At 37.9% G+C, this 22,936-nt stretch overlaps 1 protein-coding gene across 1 annotated transcript in view; it reads right to left on the minus strand.

The window, feature by feature from the left end:
• Nucleotides 1-22,936, minus strand: part of ttc28 (tetratricopeptide repeat domain 28) — a 329,726-nt gene that overhangs the window by 258,335 nt on the left and 48,455 nt on the right. The window lies entirely within an intron of this gene.

Genomic DNA, 22,936 nt, shown 5'->3' on the forward strand with positions numbered 1-22,936 from the left:
ACGTTCTCTTTAATGATTTCAAATATACTTCAGAACCTCAGAAGCAATCATCAAACTACACGATTAAAATTTTCACACACGCTTTGTTGCCACTGTAAATATTCTGCACTATCATACGTGTCTTTATACAAGCTGAAGATACTAATGACTACAGAGCCATTTTGATTTTCCAGCCTTTTAAAAATCCATCTGGCGACTCAATTAGTGCGATTAAGTCCTAATCTGCGCAGAGGGAGACGTGTGGATGATGAGGACAGGACGTGGCACGCTGGTCGCCAGTGATTACCGCCTGCCGCCTCTCAAACCAACAAAAACCGAATGGCAAAGCACTTCCTGTTCTTGAAGCTACTACTCAAATTTTAACACTTCACATACCCCACGCTTCCCGCCCACCCCCTTACACACTCTTCTCGCTTTAGCCTGGCACCAAGAAATACTCAGAATGGCCTTTCTTTCAGTTGGCTTGTTTCACCAGGGGAATCTGTGTTTTATGGTTGTCATCTCACTGCCAGCGTCTGATTGGAAATTTAATAGGCAGGCCCTCGAGATGCTGTTCCTCGCTCTCTCCTCTCCTCATATACACAAGCCCGAGTCTATAAAGCCAATGGGTCTCTATGTATCCATAAATTAAAGCGTGTCCGTGTAGGTTGCACATTCTGTAGACGTTATAAGAGGAATGATCAACGTTTGAATCAATGATCTCATTAACAGTTTGCGTTAAGTCCAAAACCTAGTGAGCTGCCGCCACAGGCAGTGTTTTAAAGGCACAGGTTATCAAAATATGAAAATTCAGGGCTTTATTAACTCACCCACATGTCTTTTCAAACCTAAATGCTGTTCTCTAAAGCAGCACGGCGTGTATTTGGCAATTCCAGAATGCATTTGATAAACAAAAAAACAATAATAATAAATAAAAATATATGCTATAAATTGAGTTCACTTGAACGGACAAAAACAGGCAAAAATTATACTAAAATGCTCATTTTATCGAGTATCCTCATAAGCCCGGTCTTAAATGAGTCTAAAATTAATGTAAAGTCTGGGATGTGTAAATTAATTAATGTAAAAAATGGGATGCGTGGCATATCCGCGTCATGTGTGTCAGGTCTTAAAGTGACAGCAGCCTAATAAACCTGCTGCTGTCTGTCATTAATGTTAATCAAACAAAAGACAAAGAGAAAATCACTCTCTGCTCTTGACTGAACAACTTTAACATAAAGGCTAATTTATGCAGATGTAAAGTGTTTGGTAACTATTAAATTTCCTACCTGTTCCTACTTGTCTTTATGTTGTTTCTACATTAATTTGGAGAATGCGAAATTATTACAATATAAAAATATATTAAAAACCTTAATGTTGGGTGTGATTAATCACAATTAATTCCATAAAAATGTGTTATAATGTATACATTATATATATATATATATAATATAATATAATATGTATACATTATATCACAGTTTACATTATTTTGCTATATATATATTATATATATAATTATAGCAAAATAATGTAAACTGTGACATATTATGCCCAAACATTATTCAGACATAATTAAGTCTGACATAATTAAGATTATTTTTTCCTGACAGTTTAACTCTGAGATCTTGTCATATTTTATTACCATTTGTCAAACTATAGTGAATAAAATAAATTAATGAATGAAAAGTAATAAAGTAAAAATACAGTAAAAACAGTAATATTGTAAAAAATTATTACAATTTAAAATAACTGTTTTCTATTTGAATATATTTTACAAAGTAATTTATTTCTTGAACAGCAAATTGACATATTAGAATGATTTCTGAAGGATCATGTGACACTGAAGACTGAAATATATCATATATATATATATATATATATATATATATATATATATATATATTATATATATATATATATTATATATATATATATATATAATATATATATATATAATATATATATATATATATATAATATATATATATATATATATATATATATATATATATATATATATATATATATATATATATATATATATATATATATATATATATATATATATATATATATATATATGTAAAAAGCATAAGTACAGTGGCATGAAAAAGTATGTGAACCCCTTGCAGAATCTGTGAAAATGTGAATTATTTTAATAAAATAAGAGGGATAATAAAAATGCATGTTATTTTTTTGTTTAGTACTGTCCTGAGTAAGATATTTTACATAAAAGATGTTTGCATTTAGTTCACAAGACAAAACAATAGCTGAATTTATTAAAATAACCCCATTCATAAGTATGTGAAGCATTGATTCTCAATACTGTGTGTGGTCACCTGATGATCCACGACTGTTTGTGTGTTTTGTGATGGTTGTTCATGAGTCTCTTGTTTGTCCTGAGCAGTTAAACTGAGCTCTGATCTTCAGAAAAATCCTCCAGATCCTGCAGATTCATCAGTTTTCAAGCATTTTTGCATATTTGAACCCTTTCCAGCAGTGACTGTATGATTTTGAGATTCATCTTTTCACACTGAGGACAACTGAGGGACTCAAACTCAACTATTAAAAAAGGTTCAAACATTCACTGATGCTCCAGAAGGAAACACGATGCATTAAGAGTCGGGCGTGAACACTTTTGAACAGGATGAAGATGTCACAATTTTTCTTATTTTGTTTAAATATCATTGCTTTTCATTTAGTACTGCCCTTCAGAAGCAACAGAAGATACTTGCATGTTTCCCGGAAAAAAATTAAGTACAATTTACCTTGATATTTGAATTCAAAAGTTTTCACCCCCGACTCTTAATGCATCGTGTTTCCTTCTGGAGTATCAGTGAATGTTTGAACCTTTTTTAATAGTTGAGTTTGAGTCCCTCAGTCGTCCTCAGTGTGAAAACACAGATCTCAACATCATACAACCACTGCTGGAAAGGGTTCAAATATGCTTGAAAACTGAAGAATCTGCAGGAGCTGGAGGATTTTTCTGAAGATCAGAGCTCAGTTTAACTGCTCAGGACAAACAAGAGACTCATGAACAACCATCACAAAACACACAAACAGTCGTGGATCATCAGGTGACCACACACAGTGTTGAGAATCAATGCTTCACATACTTATGAATGGGGTTATTTTAAGAAATTCAGCTATTGTTTTGTCTCGTGAACTAAATGCAAACATCTTTTATATAAAATATATTACTCAGGACAGTACTAAACAAAAAATAACATGCATTTTTTATCATCCCTCTTATTTTATTAAAATAATTCTCATTTTTACAGATTCTGCAAGGGGTTCACATACTTTTTCATGCCACTGTATATGCTTACAATTATTGAGTGTCTTTTTAATGTTTATGTTTTTTATATACAGTATAAAATAAGACTTTGGCACCCAATATCTGCGTTTCCTTATTATTTAAAAACTGCATATCAAGAAACCCAATATACTTATTAGAGTATGATGTTAGTTCAGCAACATTATCATATGAAGTGTGCTTCAAATCAAGCACATTCCAGTTAGAATGCGTTCTTAGAAGACAGCTGCTCATGTAGGCATTAAGAAGCGAGGAGGTCACAGAAGTTACATATAGTGATCTACACAAGGAAAATGACGACAGGCCTTCATTGGGCTCCTCTTTATTGAGAGCAGCAGTGTTTTTCAGCCCGCTGCTCCTCTCCCTTCCCCTTTTTACAATATTGGTTTAAATTATTTACCAGTCTTTTATGAGTGTCGAGGAACCCCATCCCATGACGACTCCCTCTTTTTCTCTACTATGTGTGTGTGTGTTATTGAATAAAGAGCCGCGCCATAGCATATGACTGTTTAAATCACGCAGTAGCGTGTGTGAATGTGTGATCATGTGCGCATCTATATTAATGTGATGAATGCAGTAGATTACGCTGGTGGAGTTCACACTATCAGCATGGCTGAGCTCTTTATTGCAAACTGAGATTGGAAATGGATGAAACAGAATCGTAGTTACAACGCCGCGAGGATTTCCTACGGATGAGAAATATCAAAACAAGCAATAAATTTAAACGGAGAACCTTTTGAACCATTATTATTAGAAATTGTTTCCTAAGTCAAGCATCACTAGTAATATAACTCAAAGTAAGTATTAAAGCTCCAAACATGAATGATTCCTCAAATCATGTGTGTTGTTGAGGACACTGTAAGAACGACAGAGCGTGAGTCTACTTTAACATCAGAAGCGTGTGAGGCTGCCAGCATAACATTTACTCGTGATGCCATGAGAAGAAAATGAAAAGCATTGATAAGCGATTTGTTGCAACTACGAAGCATCCTCAGTTCATTTCTTGAGCGTTTATATGCGAGCGGCTCTTCGAGCAGGCTTTGAGACATGCTCACAGAGCTATTTCCAGCCCCAGCGTGGCTATATTTGCTGACTTATCGCCACCTATGCGACAGCCGCCCTGTAGAGCCGCGTGATGAAGTGCCACGTTATGGCTAACTCCAGCCGACTGCAGCAACAAATCACAACACTCGCGTGACAGCGTGTTAGCATGCAATCTCAAACAACCAGACACTCAACACGCAAATATGAAACACGTTTAAGTACACAATATGGACAGAATACAGGATGGATATAAATATAAACATATAAAACATGATGTGCATGCAAACAAAATATGCTTGCTTGCATGGACCGAGTCAACGCATATGTTCTGAATGGAATACCACTGCATACTGAGTAGTATATACTGCTGACTACTTTCAAAAAATAGTATGTAAAATGCTATGCAGTGATAATTGTTGCAAACAGAAGGATGATACACAGTTATTATCACATGACCTCATTAGATTGCACATTTAGTTAAGAGAACGGCGTCTAATTATCACCTCGGTTAAATCATATTTTTGATCTAATTTCATGTAAAATTGTTGTAACATTAGGCAATGAGTCAAACAGTTGAAGGAGATTGCAGCTTCAGGGTCAAATCATGTTTAATTCAGCAGGAGTCATCCAGATATCAATGCAATAAACAGTTATTTTTCATTTTTGATCCAATATTTTGTACAAATGATTTCATATGAGAACGTTCGACCGCCTAAATGAGCTCCTTTCCACAAATTGATCATAGAAATAAAAACAGCATAAATAAAAATGAATGACACAGTTTTCTCTTAGTCTTAAGTGCAAACAACAAGTGCAACCATAATCAAAGTATTCTCTCAATATTCAAAGTGCAAATAGAGACCAAATTTTTCTTCAAGCATGATACAGAGCTGAGAGATGCTTACAACTATACAACTCTGCCTCATTTTGGGAGATATTTGCATGTATCAGGGAGCCGCTTTCAAAATTGAAATTGCATTTGAATGCATGCATTTGGACATACATATCATATGTATGTATGTCCAAACATACTCAATATCTAAGCCAAAACCCTTTCCAATGATTTAATCCAAAAATCTGCATCAGACAGAAAGAGGAAGAGGTCATTTGTCCAGGATATGGCTGCACACAGGGAGAGGGAATCACCATCTGGGGTCCCATTTGTTGCTCACCTGAGGGGGCGCCCCATAACCAGATGGACCTCCAAAATCAGAGGCATGATGGTCACCATTCTGACAGCCACTTAGCCATCAGCGGTCGCTCGCTGCAAGCCAGAACTTCCTGTCACGCCTAGAGAAAGTCCTGGGCTCTATTTATGGCTTTGATTCTCCAGACAGACCTGCACAGGTGGAGTGATTAAACAGGGTCGTCTGTTACGTCTGAATGCACCGGGCTTCTATATTTATCTACAACACATCAGTTGCTAATGTAGTGGTAGATTTTATTACACAAATGACTTTTTTGAGTCACCTTCACAGCTTTAGCCAGCTGTTTCCATCATCTCCTGATATTCCACAAGTGATTCTAGTAGTAGTTTCTAGATAAGTATACACTAGTGTGCTTCAATGTCAACATGTATCAATGTTTGCAAACACATTTTGCTAAAATAATGACGTTTTGTCAAAAGTATTGTCATAAAAAAAAAAAAAAAACTGAATTATGTTGAAAATCTGTAGTTTTTATGATGTGGGTCAGTTGAATTCAATTGAATTCAATGTCATCAAAAATCACTCTATGGAAACAGTAAATCTTTAACATTAAAAGTTCTTTGACATTACAAAAAAGAGTGCATATGATTTTTAAAACTGTATTTAAGTATTCAGGGTTCCCACTCTTTTTCAGCAATCATTTTCCAGGACTTTTCCAGGAAACTTTCAATTTTACAACAATGGGAATAAAAAGACTGGGATTACACCCTAAAGTAATATTGTCACAATCACCGTCTGCCCCTGTCAAGTTCCGGACTACATTTCCCATCATTCCCCCTGCCGGTCACATGCTCGTACTCCCCTCCAATCATCATCAGCCACATACACCCTAAGCACACTCCCTGGACTATATAAGACTCTCACACACACCACCCATTTGCGAAGTCTTGATTACCATTGTATCATTTCTGAGCGTTTCTATCCTGTCTGCCTGCTTGTTATCGTTCCTGCCTGTTTCTTGTTTTTGACCCGTTGCTGCCTGTCCTGATCTTTGCCTGTCCCTTGACTACGACTCTGCCTGTTCCTCACTGCTCCTGTTTGTTCCTGTTTTGACCCTGCCTGTACGACCACTCTTACTTCTAATAAACGCTGCATTTGGATCCCTGCCTGTGAGTCCCCTTCGTAACAGAAGACTTCGCCACCACTACGATCCAGCAGCTTCTACGAGTGTGTCCAGCCTCAACATGGACCCAGCAATATGTCTGGTCAGCCTTCGTCAAGGTAACTGTACCCTGGAGGCACATATTCAGAAGTTTCTGGATATTGCTCACCTATCTGATCTACCTGACTGTGCCCTCATTGACTTTTTCACTTATGGATTAAACGAACCACTTAAGGACTATTTACTCACCAATGGTCCCCGCGGATCGTTCATAGAATTCCTGGACTTTGCCTTGCTTGCAGCTGGTTCGACTTTCACTGTGGGAGTCGCTGAGGATTCCGACACAACGGTGAACCCCGTAATGGCTGCCAAACCCGAGAACACACACAAAATGGCGGTCTCTACCACGAGTCACGTCACCGCTGATCGCCCAGAACAACGTCACGCCTTCGTTGATCACCCAGAGCAATGTCACGTTGCCTCCAGATCAGTCAGGGAGCGGAGAGGACTACGTTCCAGTGTGGCTGATCCTCCACTGACTTCAGCTCGAGCGGCTGGCATTCCGAAGCATCTGCCGCACGCTTCGCTCTCAAACCTGCCGGTTGCAACGCTCTCAAGTTCGCCGATTGCAACGCTCTCAAGTTCGCCGGTTGCAACGCTCTCAAGTTCGCCGGTTGCAACGCTCTCAAGTTCGCCGGTTGCAACGCACTCAAGCTCACCAGTTGCCATGGACTCAAGCGCCCTGGACGCGATGGACAAGATGGCTGCTTTGCCAGTGCCTACGGGCAAGATGGCCGCCCCTTCGGTGCTCACGGAGGTAGGGGGCGTTCCAGCCATGGAGTCCACCCCAGAACCCGCTTCAGCCAGTGAGTCTGCTCCAGAAACCGCTCCAGTCGGTGAACCATCGCCTCATCCTCGGAAGAGGAGGAGGAGGAGGAAGAAGGCTCCTTCTGTTCTTCCCCCTCTTACGTCCAAGCGTCTTGTCCTGCCGGCGCCACCCGAGCTCCTTGGTCTGCCAGCACCACCCAAGCTCCTCGCTCTGCCGGCGCCACCGGTGCTCCTCGCTCTGCCGGCGCCACCTGTGCTTCTTGCCCTGCCGGCGCCACCTGTGCTTCTAGCCCTGCCGGTGCCATCCACGCTTCCAGCCCCGCCGGCGCCACTCAAACTCCTTGCGCTGCCAACGCCACTCAGGAGTCTTGCCCTGACGGCTTCACCGACATGCCTGGCCCTGCCGCCGCCACCCAAACTCCTTGCCCACGAACCTGCGACGGGCCCCGCTGAAATCCCCAAGAACTTTTTGGGGGGGGGCAGTATACCTAGGGGTGGGGAGTTTGTGGGTGGGAACCCTGCACGGCCGCGGTCATCAGCGGTCCCTGAACTGCCCAGACCACCTGACCCGCCGTGGTCGCCAGAGACTCTTGACCTGCCATGGTCGCCCTTGCCACCTGAACTGCCGTGGCTGCCCTTGCCACCTGACCTGCCGTGGCCGCCTGAGCCACCTGACCTGCCGTGGCTACCCGTAGCACCTGACCCGCCATGGTGGTCAAGTTCCTGGAACCTGCATTGGGGACCCTGTTCATGTCCGCATACCAGTCCCCAATGCACCCACCCCCCCTCCCTAGCTGTTCCATTTACGTCGCGAGGACGCGCCTTCCGGGAGGGGGGCGTTATGTCACAATCACTGTCTGCCCCTGTCAAGTTCCGGACTACATTTCCCATCATTCCCCCTGCCGGTCACATGCTCGCACTCCCCTCCAATCATCATCAGCCACATACACCCTAAGCACACTCCCTGGACTATATAAGACTCTCAAACACACCACCCATTTGCGAAGTCTTGATTACCATTGTATCATTTCTGAGCGTTTCTATCCTGTCTGCCTGCTTGTTATCGTTCCTGCCTGTTTCTTGTTTTTGACCCGTTGCTGCCTGTCCTGATCTTTGCCTGTCCCTTGACTACGACTCTGCCTGTTCCTCACTGCTCCTGTTTGTTCCTGTTTTGACCCTGCCTGTACGACCACTCTTACTTCTAATAAACGCTGCATTTGGATCCCTGCCTGTGAGTCCCCTTCGTAACAAATATATTGCTCTCTAAGTCTTTAAAAGTTTTATTGCCATGACTTATCTATAAAATCAGTTTTTAATATGAGCTCTTAATCAAACATTATGACTATGGAAGATTGTTTCCGTTAAAAAAAAAGGTAATCGCGACTTACTTTTACTTTTTATCTCGCTATTCTATTTTTTTTCCTCGCAATTGCAAGTTTATATCTCACAATTCTAAGAAACAAAGTAAGAATCGCAAGATATAAACTGTCAAATGGCAGAAAAAAATAATAATTGCAATTCTGACTTTTTTCCTAGCAATCGCGAGCTTATATCACAATTATGTAAACTCGCAATTGTAAGAAAAATATTTAGACTTGTGAGATAAAAAGTTGCAATTAGGCTAACATTTTTTATTTATTATTCAGTATTATTCTAGATTCCGGAAGATGAATTCTTCAAACAGTGGTACAAGAGGATATGGTGCTGATCCTTCAAGAGTCAGTCTCAATCTGTCTATAAAGCCTATTAAAAAATCTGTCTTCCTGTATTTTACTACAATTCAGTATGCGATTCTTAAATGGGGGGCATTTTTTTAGGATTCTTTACCTAATCTAAGTCTCTGAGATCCTGACACTGGCACTCCTGGAGAATCCAGGTAGGTTGCAGTTGTGGAAAATGGTGGCGCTGAAGACTAAAGGGTTTCTGATGGTTTCACACTTAATTCTTCACCTTAATTCTTCATTCTTTTGCAGTTAACGTGTCTTTTCTTATCCACCCGTTTTTGTCTGACCCTGCTGACCCAATGAGCATTTCACTGTCCAATGGTCATGCCTTAACAGCAATTTCTAGTATTGCATTAGTATTGCATCCTTCTTGTGGGACTTTTCAGTCTGAGATAAATCTCTTTTTGCCTCATTTTATCTGTAAAAGAAAACAAGCCTTCATGAACTAACTTCATGACTAAATACAAAATCAATAGTAGTTATTAAGATTGATTGGTTTGGAATTGGTAAAATGTGCTTGGGAAAAATATGATCAGAAAATCAACTTGCATTAGAATTAAACAAAAAATGATGCATTTAAGCAGTTAATAACATACTATAACAATATAATAACCGCTGCAAGTGGCAACACAAGACTAAACCTCACCATTGAAAAAAATACTACTCTCACGTGTCAAAACTCAGCATTCCTGAACATTGCACTTTCTGCAACTAATGGTTAATTTCTGCAACTAAACCTGTTAATTTTATGAACAGTATTGTAAATGTTTTTTTAAACATTTTTAAAAACATTTTAACATTTTAACAAAAGCTCAAACAGTAGAATCATGGCGCTCGCAACATCAAGATTATGGGTTCAATTAATATGCATGAACTTATAAAAATGCAGTGTAAAATTAGTCCGATAAAAGCATCTGCCAAATGCATTAATGTAAATGTAAACACCCTTAGTAGGTAGTAAGGAAGCTTGTTTCTGTCACTAAATAAAAAATAAAGGAAATTGCTATTTTTTTATCTCCCAATTCTGACTTCATAACACAGTTTTGATTTTATAAAATGCAATTCTAATTTTATAACATGCAATTCTGACTTTATATCTCGCAATTCTGACTTTATAACATGCAATTCTGACTTTATAACACAATTCTGACTTTATAACTCGCAATTCTGACTTTATATCACACAATTCTGAGGAAAAAAGTCAGGATTGTGAGATATAAAGTCACAATTGCATGATATAAAGTCAGAATTGTGTCTAAAATGAATGATTTAAGTCTCACTGTTAGTTTTAAGCTTTGTGTTTGATTCACAGTTCATAGGAATCATTTGTTCGGGAGTCAGACTACACTGGTTGCGCTAAATCTTTTTGATTCACTAAACAGAGTCGGCTCACAAAGCGACATTACTTTGGGAAACAATCCACACAGGTTGCACACTATATGCTTTAATTCACTAAAAAGAACAGGTTCACGGTTATGAGGGAAGTTACATACAACATATAAAGAGGTACAGGAAAATCCAACATCCAACTTTGATTGAATCGAATTAAGAAAGTTAATGGGGTCAGTTTTGATGTTATGTTGACTTTAATCATGACTGATCTGAGCCTGTGGTTATAATAAGCATCCACACACAATTAAACCTAGACCTCGACGTTCCCCGGAAAATAAACCATAGCCCCAAAGTCATAGAAATTACTGCGAGAAACATAACAGTATATAGCCGAGCCGACATCACCCTCCGGCACACAGTACGGCCATAAAGAGACTTTACTGACACCGTCAGTGCAGTCCATCATGGCACGTCTAATGCATGTTCACATCGAGGAGCCCCATTTATTTCCCATCGCAGACCGAAGTGCGCTGAAAGGAGGGGGAACGCGGCTGCCGCAGTGCCCATGGAAGCGTGACACCGAGGCTGTTTTAACGTGCCCTCGACACCGCCGAAAACACTCTGGAATTCACTGATTTTGTGAGCCACTGACACGAACTGTCAGCCGAGACAAGAGCCAGAGAAATGAATCAATGGACTCCACGCCTAAGTGGGAGGGAGGGGAGAGACACCAAACACAGAAAAGAAAAGGAGACAAAGTGCGTTAATTAATTTTCCACAAGGGTGTACGCAGAGCCATCTCAACAAGACAAATGATCTAATTTGCCGCGAGGAGCTGGAGACGTGGGCAAACAAACCCTGGAACGGAGGCTCCATCTTAAGATTCATCAAATCTTCTGGAGAGCATAAAATGTGAATTTACACAAAAGTATATTGAAAGACATTTAATTCTTCTGATTTCTGATTAGGGTTTGGAATTAATAACTCTTTCTCACACAGAATCGTTTCCAGTTTTTAAGAAACACTTGGACTAAATCATTTTTGTGATGTTTGGTTAATAGTTGGGATGTGAATCATAAGGAATTTAACGGCTCTCTGATTCTTCTTAATGATTCGGGTTCCATTAATGATTCCCTTATGTATAAATAAATATTTGGAAATAAGAAGTACAATTTCACAGCTAAATGCATAAAGTTGGAATAAAATTCCAAAAATAAAAACACTCTTGCAAAAGGTTTGACTTTTCACAGTCTTTTTAAGAGGTGACATAAATGCAATCCAAAAACTAATTATATATAACATATATAATAAACAAACAAAAAAACTGTGTAAGCATATTTAATTAATCTATCTTTTTAAAATACTAATGACAAAACTCATGACGTGCATCTTTGTCATTTAAACAACCAGTGAGTAACTATAATAATTTAAGTGTATGTGTCTTTGATTCACTAAAAAGAACCAGTTCATGAGAGTTATTCATTTGGTAGCTGAACTACAAAGGTTGCACTACACTTTATTGATTCACTAAAGAGTCATTCAATCAGAAATCTGTCTACACTGGTTGCAATGAATCAGTTCATAGGAATCATTTGAATCAATATTGGTTGTGCAACTTGAGCCACATGGTTTTGATTCAGTAAACAGAGTCACTCATAAAGAGTCATTCATTCGAGAAACACTGATTGCAAAGTACAATCAGTGTACAAACACTGGTTGCAATGTATCAGTTCATAGGAATCATTTGTTCTGGAGTCAGACTACACTGGTTGCGCAACCTGCGCTACATAGTTTGATTCAGTAAAAAGAGTCGCTCATAAAGAGTCATTCATCCAAGAAACACTGATTGCAAAGTATGCTTTAATGCACTAAAAACAACAGGTTCACAGGAGTCATTCGTTTAGGAGTTGGACTACACTGGTTGCTCTGTATGTGTTTGCGTCACTGAAAAGAACTGGTTCATAAGAGTCGTTTATTCAGGAAATGGACCGCATTGGTTGCATCGTATGCGTCACTAAAAACGTATGTTGCACTAAACGTTTTTGATTCACTAGGAAAAGTCGGCTCATAAAGAGTCATTCATTCAGGAATGAATCTGCATTGCTTGCAATGTATCATTTGTTCATGAGTCAGACTACATGGTTTGCACATCTTGCACTACATGATTTGATTAAGTAAAAAGAGTCGCTCATAAAGAGTCATTAATAGTCATTCGTTTGGGAGTTGAACTACACTTGTTGCTCTGTACAGTATGTGTTTGAGTCACTGAAAACAACTGGCTCATAAGAGTCGTTCATTCAGGAATGAGTCTACACTGGTTGCAATGCATCAGTTCATAGGAATCATTTGTTCGGGAGTCAGACTACAATGGTTGCACAACTTGTGCTACATGTGTTTGAGTCACTGAAAAGAACTGGCTCATAATAGTCAATTATTCAGGAAACAGACTGCATTGGTTGCGTCGTATGTGTCACTAAAAACGTATGTTCGTATGTTGCACTAAACGTTTTTGATTCACTAGGAAAAGTCGGCTCATAAAGAGTCATTCATTCAGGAACGAATCTGCATTGCTTGCAATGTATCATTTGTTCATGAGTCAGACTACATGTGTTGCACATCTTGCAGTGGTTGCAATGCATCAGTTCATAGGAATCATTTGTTCGGGAGTCAGACTACAATGGTTGCGCAACTTATGCTAGAGTCACTGAAAAGAACTGGTTCATAAGAGTCAATTATTCTGGAAACGGACTACACTGGTTGAGTCGTATGCGTCACTAGAAAGACAAATCTTTTCATTGCTTTGGCCTCAGTGATTGCACACAACAACAACCTTACACAAAGCATGACCAGTGCTGTCCAGCTCAAGAACAAATGACTCTTACAAGAGTGATTCTTTTTAACCAATCGGTCAAAAAGACTCTATGAACAGTTCTTCCTGCATGTTAAAAAGGAATGGGAGATAATATTTTAATATAAAAAACAATTACAGTGCATCAGGAAACTTAAATTAGTGCAATTACTGACAGGTTATGACTGTGCAATCAAAGATTCAGAACTGTAATAAGTCACACTTTAATTTAAAACAAAGAAATATGTTACCTTCTTTAAAAGCAATCAAGTTGAACTAGAACCAATTAAATGCCTTACTATTGCCTATTTCTGTTATCTACATCCTAAATCGTACACTGAAACAAATTTTCAGCAGTGTGGACCCAAGAAAGCGATCCAGATCAGTGTCTTTATTCACTTTCCCACTTCTAACCAATACATGAAGATTTATAGGCTGAGAGGCGTGATGTTTAGTACCCCATGAACCCACCTGGGTTCTTCAGAGGTTCTGATGTTTCACAGAGATGAGCTCATATCCATCCAGCAATTGAGAGCAACCACAAATCAAGCTCAGTCTGGCAGAAACAAAATGGTAATGCAGTCATTAGGTCATTAAGATTAACTGCACTGTCATAGAGAGACTCAACACAACCATTAAATATATTTTTATGTATCTGCCACGCTCTTCATTTGCATACGGTGATTAATGAGACAAAGATAAACAAATAATGCGCCGCTCTTGAATTCATCAAAGAGGTGCGCGCTCCTGGTACACTGTCCATATGCATCGCTTTAATAGGCACTCAAATCGCCAAATGTGGTGTCATCAAACACGGTATTGATGCTTATCAAACACATACATCATTACCAGTCAAAGATCTGAAATTGTTCTGTTCTTAAAAGAAGTCTCTTCTGCTCACCAAGGCTGCATTTATTTGATTAAAAATGCACTCAAAACAGTAGTATTATGAAGTATTATTACAATTTAAAGGTGCCCTAGAACTTTTTTTTAAAAGATGTAATATAAGTCTAAGGTGTCCCCTGAATGTGTCTGTGAAGTTTCAGCTCAAAATACCCCATAGATTTTTTTAAATAAATTTTTTTAACTGCCTATCATTATAAATGAGCCAATTCAGGGCTACTGGCCCTTTAATTCTCGTGCTCCACGCCCACGGAGCTCACGCTTGCCTTAAACAGTGCATAAACAAAGTTTACACAGCTAATATAACCCTCAAAGGGATCTTTACAAAGTGTTCGTCATGCATGCGTCGGATTATGTGAGTATTGTATACTGTTATATTGTTTACATTTGATTCTGAATGAATTTGAGGCTGTGATCCGTGGCTAACGGCTAATGCTACACTGTTGGAGAGATTTATAAAGAATGAAGTTGTGTTTATGCATTATACAGACTGCAAGTGTTTAAAAATGAAAATAGCGACGGCTCTTGTCTCCGTGAATACAGTAATAAACGATGGTAACTTTAACCACATTTAACAGTACATTAGCAACATGCTAACGAAACATTTAGAAAGACAATTTACAAATATCACTAAAAATATCATGTTATCATGGATCATGTCAGTTATTATTGCTCCATCTGCCATTTTTCACTGTTGTTCTTGCTTGCTTACCTAGTCTGATGATTCAGCTGTGCACATCCAGATGTTAATACTGGCTGCCCTTGTGTAATGCCTTGAACATGAGCTGGCATATGCAAATATTGGGGGTGTACATATTAACGATCCCGACTGTTACGTAACAGTCGGTGTTATGTTGAGATTCGCCTGTTCTTCTGAGATCTTTTAAACTAATGAGATTTACATAAGAGGGAGGAAACAATGGAGTTTGAGACTCACTGTATGTCATTTCTCTTATTATTTGACTATGCCAAGATAAATTCAATTTTTCATTCGAGGGCATCTTTAAAAGAATATTTTTCTATGTGAATATATTGTAAGATGTAATTTATTCCTGTGATGCAAAGCTGAATTTTCAGCATCATTACTCCAGGCTTCAGTGTCACATGATCGTTCAGAAATCATTCTAATATGATGATTTGATGCTTCAGAAACATTTCTGATGTCCACACTGAAGACTGGAGTAATGATGCTGAAAAATCAGCTTTGCATCACAGGAATAAATAGCATTTTAATTAAAAACAGTTCTTTTAAATAGGAATAATATTTCGCAATAGTATTCCATTTACTTTATTCTTGATCAAATAAATGTATCCCTGATGATCATAAGAGACTTCTTTCAACAACATTAGAAAATCGTACCGACCACGGTAGAGTAATTAGAGGGAGAGCATGACTGGAGCTGAAAACGCAACAAAGATGCAACGGGCCCAACACCGAGCCCTGGGGCACACCGCTCGCTTTGAAAAGATGTCAAAACATCTCCCATCCGAGACACAAAGAGATGAAATAAAAGATCTGCAGAGGTCTATCCTTCAGCAAAGAACTACTACAGGCAATTAAGAAGAACCAGGACTCACGCCTGACTGACTGACCTTCGGAGAGGTATCCCATACTGCTCTTTCCCCGTGTTTATCAGTCAAGCGTGCGTGTTTATCACTGTCAGTCGAGATTATGTGTGCGCGAGAGCAGCAGGGTCCTGCACAGTTGGTGAGCGGACGCAGGATCCCAGAGCCAGCTGCTGGGGAAGAGCGAGACTGCTGACGGGCATCTGTTCCCGGTGCTTCCATGGGGCTCGAACCACGGCCAAGAACGCCGGCGTGTTGGAAACCGAAGACGGGGCATAATATTGACACCTGTTCTGTGAAATATTAATGTTCGTCGTAAAGGCTACAGACTAATGCATCTGTGTGCTTGTGCATTAATGACATGTGTTGGAAATTCTCACGAAACAGGCCTATAAATGGCATCGCTGTGATTGTTTGGTAACACGGTTTCATTAGTTAACATGAAATAACAATGAACAATATTTTGACCGCATTTATTAATCTTAGTTACTGTAAGTTCAACATTTATTAATACATTATTAAAAGCAACACTAATATCACTAATATGAACATTTCTATCATCTAACATTGCTGCACAAATGCATTGTTCATTGCTAGTTAATGCATTAACTCATCTTATTGTGAAGTGTTTTGTAAAGAACATACACATAGGCAATTGCCATACTGAATAAAAAGATCACAGAAGAGTAAAGTCAAGACAAATTAACAGAATGAAAGTGAAGTCTAAATGCAAATTGAAAGGAAAAAAAGGATCTCATTAGGCTTTCTAGATGTTTGGCAGCCTCAGTTGCTAGTAATGAGCAGTCTGTAATGAGCAGTTACTGAAACTCACTGTCTCTTAGCTACAAGAAAAGGTGAAACTCTTCGCCAACACTTCCTTCTCTCTGCAACGAGCCTTCGCACACCGACAAATCACGTATGATGAAGCGTGCAGAGGTAGAAATGTGTCAACCAGGAGAGATTCTGCTTTGTGGTTTATCACAAAAAATCTGACAGCAAGCAGAAAGCGTACTCTGCCATCCCTGCCACGGATGTCTGTCAGCTTTATTGACTGTAACAAGAATGGTTTAGTTTTTAAGCGTCGTTCTATTTGTGTCCAGTGACATCGACTATATGTAGATTGAGGTGACACTGCAAATTGGCACATTAATAAAAAATGGTAAACATTAAGATTAATAACTGCTGTAAAAATTTTGTTAATTGACAGTTCATGATACCAACTAAAGCAAATTATTTCATTAGTGTGCCAAGTTGCACATTTGATGATTACCAGACAATATAAATATAAATGTTTAAATGTGTGTAATATACATTTGTTTGTTTGTTTGTTTGTGTGTTTGTTTGCGTGTTTGTTTATTTTATTTTATTTTATATAATTATGTATCAGGGGTTACCTAAAACTATTAAAAACAAATATGTTAACTGAAATAAAGCTAAAATAAAACTGTTTTAATTAATTAATTTTAGTTGAAAAACTTAAAAACAAAAAATAAGAAATACTGCCTTGGCAATAAAGTGGATAATAAAGTTTTTAAGTTGAAGAACTAAAATTATTAACTAGAAAAAAATAAACTAAAAAAAAAAAAAAAAAAAGAAATAAAAATAAAATAAACTTAAATAGCAATATAATATATATATATATATATAAAGTTATGTGCTTTTGTCATTTTAATAGATTTTTATTTTATATATATATATATATATATATATATATATATATATATATATATATATATATATATATATATATATATATATATATATATATATATAAAATGACAAAAGTACATAACAAAATTATAAAAAATTAAAGTAAAATCAACATGAAAACTAAAAATGTAAAATAAATATAAAAAAGCTAATTAAAAACTATAATAAAACCAAAAAAGAAATGATATATATAATTATGTATATAATAAAACTTATTAAATTATATATAAATTATATATATAATAATAAATGTTACTATATATATATATATATATATATAGTACAAAGATCTATATATATATATATATATATATAGATCTTTGTAATATTTCAAATCATGAACAAACATGAAGTAAACAATAGTATATTAATAAATTAACACAAACCTAGATTACAAATGCTTTAAAATCTGTAAGTTCATGATACCTCATGAATTAATTAATGTTAACAAATTGGACCTTATTATAAAGTGTTACCAACAATTCTGATATGCGGTCACAGCTCTGAATACACTTGCTCTGAATGATTGGATTCAAATCAAATCAATTGCTTTGCCTCCATCAGGTTCACGTAAATAAAGAATTTCAGATCAGATAAATACTTTACAAATGAAAGTTACTTAAATTTATTTTTAGACTGAATTTCCATTACAAATAACTATATAGCGTGTTTTTATATAAAATATACACTGTTATCATGGTATGTAATAACCCTGCGTCCATGCATCTGTATGTGTGTGTCCGGGCGCAGCACTGAAGCAGAGCAGTGTGTCAGTAGACCAGAGATGACCTTCAGATGTTCTCGTGGCTCCAGTGTGAAGGAGGCTTTGCATATTTACTAATATGGCTGTCATGAACACTACTGATAAAGTGGGAGGAAAGCTATTTAGCGTAACCTTGCCTTCAGGCATGGGTATTGCTAATGATGCCCGGATTGCCAGCGGTAGTCAAAATAAAATGTTAATGTATTAATGTATTAACTTACAGCGAGAGAGAGTTGGTGCTGGTACATTCAAACACACAACTTAAGGCCCTTTCATGACTCATTCTGGAGATCCAACACACCGCTGAACACGCTGAGAGCTGCTTTGACCTCCACAAGATAAACATTGCAAGCATCACTAAGTTTGTCTACGATAAACATTCAAACCAACAATAACACATATGAGAAAAGAGGTAGGCAGAGTCTACCTGAGTGGCAGTGCTGGTGTTCAGCTTGAATGCCACAGAAAACATACAAAAATCAGAAATCAAAGATATCTTTTAACAGACTGCTGAAAGCAACAGAAAAGAGAAGCAAATTAACCTCTGCAATTTGCAGAAACAACTGGAATCCAGGCATAAACACAACATCTGCAAAGATATGACGCTCAGGTTCAATGCAAAGGGAGATATTTTCTTTTACAGAAATCTCTGGTAGGGACTACAACAAGTTTCTTCCTGGGTTGTGACATCACAAACCCTAAATTTTACATAAACCCCGCCTCTGAGAACACACAACAAAGGGGGTGTGGCCATGTTGGGCTGCTTTAGAGAAGAGGAAGAGTTGTTGTAGTAGAGTGTTGTCATGCCGTCATTTTACGCCGGACTGCTTCACAAACGAGAGTCAATTCAAAACAAAAGATGAACATGACGGCACATGCTAGTGGATGAGTTGAATCAACTCCACAGCAACTACATCAATTTATCCACTAACCATTCAGAAACGTCCAAAAGTTGTAACTTCTTCCTGAGTCTCTCCATCAGTGTCGACTCCGGTTTGAACAATGTAAGGCTGAACACTTTCGTCATTTTGTCTGCGTGAGATTCTCCAGCTTTGTTGTTGTTGAGCTGTTAAAGCCCCGCCCTCTTCTGGAAAGGGGGCGGGAGCAGCAGCTCATTTGCATTTAAAGGGACACACACAAAAACTGCGTGTTTTTGCTCACACCCAAATAGGGGCAAATTTGACAAGCTATAATAAATGATCAGTGGGGGATTTTGAGCTCAAACTTCACAGACGCATTCTGGGGACTCACAGTGATGTCATAGAAGAACCATTTTTCATTTTTCAGTGAACATTCTAAAAAGAACCATAGTGTGAAGAACATTTTAAAGAATCTAAAGAACCTTTTGTGCAATGGAAAGATTCTATTGATGTTAAAGGTTCTTCATGGAACCAACAATGCCAATGAAAAACCTTTATTTTGTAATGTGTAATGTAATGTAACGCATAAAAGTTTTAGGGCTGGGCAATTTGACAACATACAACAATGATATAAGTGATCATCCGGATTTAGATCTACCTGATAGTGTTGTCTAGCAGATAAATGCTTTATGCATTTCCCTGCCATTGAAATCAGGTACATATAAAATGTCAATTCCTAGCCACGTCAATATCCATAGACAACTGGTTCTTCAGTAAGATGCCAAGATCACCGTTGAGTCAAACTGCCTTGTTGCAAGATGTTTTGAAACTCAGTTCGGCTGAGATATAAATAGAAATAAAGGTGATTTGACTTGACATTGGCCATTTGAAAGAGCCTTTAAAACACACACATAAGAGGAGGGAACAAAGAGCCAAATCATATTGACAATCCAATCACAAACAGTTGATTTCGATCAGACTTGATGTACATCTCTGTCTTTCCAGTATGTCATTATAGGCCTATCTCCACCCACCTCATTCTCACAGCGGAGGTTCAACTCTACTTTACAATTCACATAATCTGCTCAAAATAGTATGTGCGAGTGAAATTAGCACTTGTGATCATCAGGCTTAACCCATCATCGCTAAAAATAGAACAATTGCACTGACAACAAGTATTATGTTGAAAACTGAACTGAAAAACATTTAAACCTGCTGCTAGTACAGAGGGAGCTCGGCCGTATGTTAATGCAGTATAAGGACTAGATATCTTCCCCACGCCTCCTGATTTCCAGAAGGATTATCAGCGGGCAGCAGCAGCCCGATTCATAGATGTGGCACAGATTGACAATGGCTCTTTGATAGTGTCGACTGCAGCAGGTACCCGGAGGGAAGCGGGAATCAATAACAGCGAGACGTTGATAACACGGTGTCATTGACTTCTGATTGTCCCAGACTGCCTGGCCACAACACTGATAAGTTAAATTTCTCTCTGGTGAACACACACACACACACACACACAGTCTGGATAATCTCACAAAGTCATGCCTGACTCATATTTTACTCCAAAAGCAATATTGAAGTGCCTATGAAATTATGCATACCAAATTATTTCATTTTTAAGATTTTTTTTCAATGTGACATTACTGATATCATGACAATAAGCACATTTTGCATTAGTGTAATGCAAACAATAAATGTAAATAAAAATACTGTTATACAGTAATGAAAATGATCCTGTTCATGCACACATTTTTATGCATTAAAATTAAACTTAGACAAATTAAATGAACAAATTTTACCTTTAAGCATATTTACAATTGCACTTAGATGAAATAATATTACTATTAACATTATTGTATTTACATTACAGCAATGACAATGGGATTTATGTAGCATTTTAGCAATGCAAATTATGGGGGAAATGTGCATAACTTTCATGAAAATGAAAAGCTTTATTTCCTTAATGCAAAAAAAAAACTTTTTTTCCTGTTGATTTTGGGTTAAAATATGCACTTCTTGACAGTCTCCTTTAAGACATTCTCATTTAAACTTTAACACTACAGTTACAAAAACGGTCACTTTGGTCACAAACCCCATTAAGGGAATGAAAGGCTATCTTTCTGTGGAGTATGGACATTTGTCTCGGGTTTATTGCTCGAGCGGTCAGACAGCAGAATGTCTGGCTCCACATGAAACCTGTCTGCTGGCAGAACGCAGCGGTCAGCGCAATCTGACCTGAAGGGTCTCCCACCTACAAAAGCCTCTCCTGGCATAGTGAAATCTCTCCATCTGCCATGTGTAAGCTGGTCAAATACAGGGCAACACTGCAGCGTACACGGAGAAACAATGAGCAGCATTACAAATGTCTTTATCTTCCCAGATCACATGAGTAAATAGATGTTTTACTAGTCTGATGATGATGATGATGATGATGATGATGATGCTGGGGTGTTTACCAAAGCATTGCTATGTAGTTGCTAAGTGGTTTTAGCACGTTTCTAGGTTGTTGCACAGTGGTTGCTAGGGTTTTTTCCCTAAAATTCTTCTCAAATTCTCAAATTTATATTTTATAACTAGGGGCCAAGTAGCCACCTATTGTAATCATTAGTGTTCTTCTTATTATTATTCTTCCGCTTCTTCTTCTTCCTCCACTCTTCCTCTAAGTCTATGGCAGCCCATAGAACAGTTTGTGGAAAAGTTATGAAATTTGGCACACGGATCGAGGACAGTCTGAACTGTCACCACAGCAAATTTGAAGTCTCTAACTCAATCCCTCTAGCGCCACCAACTGTCCAAATTTGCATTCATGTTTATGCTAATAAAAGGCTAAAACTAAATAAATGAAATGCTTTTCCATCTGATTCCCTGACTCAAGACAATTCGATTGCACCATATGATGTAATTTTCTGCCATGAAAATTTTATCTTTTTGCTTTTCACAAAAATTACATAAACCATGCCAACAAAAAGTTATGGAATTCAAGTTGATTCTTCAAACCGTCATCAAATAACACGCACAAGAATTCGAAAAAGAGCACACCAAAATGGACATTTGGCTACATTTCTCTGCAACTCTTTAGCGTATTCTGACTTGTATGTGTTATGACAACCATGACCAGAGGGTACTTGCACAGTTTCAGCGCAGTGCCACCTAGTGGTCAGGAAATATGAAAAATTTACATTTTTGCTAATAACTTCTGAATGGTTTGGCCAAAAACCACAAAACAGTGCAGCATGTCGAGTTGAAGGATACCCAATTTGCCCATATCAACTATTTTTGGTGGCAACCATTTTGAATATTGTCATAAATGCTATATTTTACGAATGCATTGGCGAAACATTATGAAACTCGGTAAATGTCAGTAATGTTTCCTAAAAAGCTACTTTTGCTTTAAAAAACTTTTGATTAAATTAGTCTATTGTCATGAAACTGGTCTTAATAGATTCCTTGGATCATGCCGAGGACATAGATACCAATTTTGTCATAATCAGCCAAACGTCCTGTCCGCAATTTCTATTTTCTTTAAAAAATCTACTTTTTTGAACTCCTCCTAGACCGTTGGTCGAATTTTCACCGAAATTGAATTGTATCATCATCAGACCATGCCGGCAAAAAGTTATTGATTTCATGTCAAATAGATGGCATGATGCCAAAACGATCTCTGCAATGTTTGGCATATTGGCACCAAATCTTTGTGCTTGGCCTCTTAATTGCTGCTTGGTGCTATATTTTTAAAAAATATATTTA

Source organism: Chanodichthys erythropterus, chromosome 10, assembly GCF_024489055.1.
Source record: "Chanodichthys erythropterus isolate Z2021 chromosome 10, ASM2448905v1, whole genome shotgun sequence".
NCBI lineage: Eukaryota > Metazoa > Chordata > Actinopteri > Cypriniformes > Xenocyprididae > Chanodichthys > Chanodichthys erythropterus.